Source organism: Ascidiella aspersa, chromosome 1, assembly GCF_963924565.1.
Source record: "Ascidiella aspersa chromosome 1, kaAscAspe10.2, whole genome shotgun sequence".
Lineage (NCBI taxonomy): Eukaryota > Metazoa > Chordata > Ascidiacea > Phlebobranchia > Ascidiidae > Ascidiella > Ascidiella aspersa.
Window position 1 is genome coordinate 1,638,800 of NC_139447.1, and position 2,984 is coordinate 1,641,783.

The window sequence follows — 2,984 nt, forward strand, 5'->3', positions numbered from 1 at the left end:
CCGTGATGTCCCGGCCCATGCACACGAAAAAATGGCCAGGTAGCGTAGATAAAGGCCGGCGACGCCCAAGAGTGTCGGGTTTTTAAGCAAGCAACAATAGATGTTGATTGCGACACGGACTCATCTCACGCTATTGTAAAACTTTGCATTGTGAATAGGCCCAAGCCCCGCATTTCTTGGTCACTTTGCGCATCAAGACTGGTATAGGGCTTGATAAGCAGTTCTGGCTTTTCTATTTGTTTTGTTTTTGTGAGAAAAGAATAAACGTTTTAGAAATTTAGCAAAAATCGCAAAGACTGCGCATATTCAACAAAAATTGTTTTGCTATCTTGTTAAATAGTTGATACATTGAAAAATACAAATGACTCTTGGGTTATTTTAAGTATGCTAATGTACGTTTGAAAGTATGAAAGTCTGAAAACTTTAGAAATATAGTTTAAAATACTTGATGTGACCCTCAGATTGTTGAAAGTTGTTTTTGCAGCGGCACATCTGATTATTGCCCATTTTCTTAGCTGTAATTCTCTTTTGGGAAGTGTAAAACATAATTAATTATTGTTAAATGTGTTTTTTTAACAAATTTAATTTGTCCCCCTATTTCTTGATTTTTTTATAAACGCACTAGTCTTTTTTATTGTTACCGGCAAAAAAAGAACTTTTTAAGATTTAAAACATGAATAGCTGTGTTAAGAAATGCTATTCACAAGATTTAACTTGCCCTGTATAGACCACCGCTTTTTACGGTTTGCGAACGCCGTAAAAGACTGTAATGAAAAACAGTTTTATGGGATTTGGTTTCGCTTTGACTGCCTGATGTATGGTTTTGATCTCAGTTCAGCAAATGACAAATATGTGTGACCGACGAGAAGAGACATGACGTGATGTTAAGAAATATTTTTTGCAGTTTTTGCATTTTTTTGCCCGATGTAAATTTAGTTGTTTTTTTCGTTTTTAGTACAACACGGTCATCGTTGTTAAATGCAGAGTAATTAAAAAAAACAGCTTTTTAAGTGTATAATTTGAATACGGAGCAAAAAACAGCTTCTTTAGTGTATGAGGCGAGATGGAGTGTTCGCCATTCTAAATATACTAATATTGATGCGAAATCGCGAAAAGACTAAATGTCACGAAAATATTAACATTGTGAAAAGGTTTGAACCACCCACTATATAATGTGCCTTTATCTTGAAAACAGCGCACCATACTGACGTTCTTTACCTGTTGTTTCACGGTTGGCCAGCAGCGCATTTTGTCACGCTAAGGCAAATATGCTTGACTTGTTCGCGGTTGGCGTTCTGTGCCTGATCTTTAGCATTTTTCAGGTGCTCAGCACTTTAGTTTAGCACTTTAAATGGAATTTTTTTAGTGCTGGCGTGGTGGCAAAATAGCCGCACAAAAACGCCAAGTCGTTACCCCCACTTCGAAATACGACATGTTTAGGACGTTTTTGGTGCTAGAGGGATGACGTCATATGTTGCATCTAAACACACATTTCGTTTATACAAGTTTTAGGTTGGAGAGGTGTTAGTTTTAAAACAAAAGCGACATTAGAAGATGTTATTAAAAAAACTCCTTTATGTATTGTTTAAGTTGCGATGAGACGCAAAGATGCCTTTCAACTAAAACCATTTTATTAAAATGGAACATACTAGAAACCCAATGAAAACTTGAAACTACGTAATAAAGGTAAATAATACAAGGCGTGGCGTGTTGCCCCACCCCCTGGAACCGCCCCTGCCCCTCAGTTCACTTCCATCAACAGGAAAGCTGATAAATGTTTCGCAACATGGAGGGACGATTGTTAAAAAAAAAAAAAAAAAAAAAAAAGGGGGGCAAGTTTAAAGGCATTCTCCGAAATTTTGTAGCGTTGCGCGTAAAGATTCCTTCGAACTAAGATATACTAACGATACCTTCGCTTGCGAAATATATATATATATCTTTTAAGATCTTTTAATAATGTCCGACCTGAATAGCCAGCTTTGCTATAGTATTCTGCTGTTGCCCCTAACGTAACATAGTAGGTCTATAAAAGGGCGTATCTTTATGGAATCCAAAACCATTGGTAGCAGGTTTCTGCTTGTCGATCACTGTTCCGTTGACGTGTAAATTAACAATAAAACTCAAATTAAAAAAAATCCGTAAAAAACAAGATTAGACATTATTTTTTATATGCCTGATCGTTTGTTTAACTCGGGCTTTTAAGCTTGATTATTGGTATATGTTTTATTGGTATGTATTAGGTCTAATGGCGGTATAACAATAAAAACAAATACAATAGAGAAAAAAAAATACCAACAAAAACATATTGATCTAATGACGATGTAGGATCGAAAATGGTTTTAAGAAAAAAAAACAGTATTAAAAAATTATGCGTAAGCGCGATTTAGCAGTAAAAGATTCTTACAACGTGTCTAAGGGAGAAACAAGCAACGATGGCCAGAAATGAATGCAGCAGTCGAGCCAAAAAGCTTTTGCCTAAACGCCGTTTGAAATAAGAAGCGCCGTAAAAATGTTGCGTCTTCCTGCCAGAGAATTTATTGCACAGAATGTGACTTTCGGCGTAAAGGCGATGCAGTCCGCTTTAAACTCTATTTAAATTCGTATTCAAAATTAAGCGGATTTAATAGTTAATATGTTTAAACGATTAGAAACTCATAAGACTTGCGGTCCGGATATGTTTCATTCATATTAACTGACGATGATAAAAGTTCGTTTCAGAACATCTTTATCTAAATCAGGGGTTCTTAAACTTTTATTACCGCGGACCCCTAAAATTTTTTTTGGCTTTGCATGGACCCCGGTAGACAAGAAATGCTTCAAAATGACGTCATAAATTGACGTCACAATACAAATAGACTTCATGACTCTGTTATTTCGGTCCAAAAAATGTGAAAGCTAAAGGAGTCTAACTATACATTTAGTGCAAAACCGTTTAATTTTTAACTAAAGTGTTTTCTTTAAAAAAATAATTACTTTAAGTATAC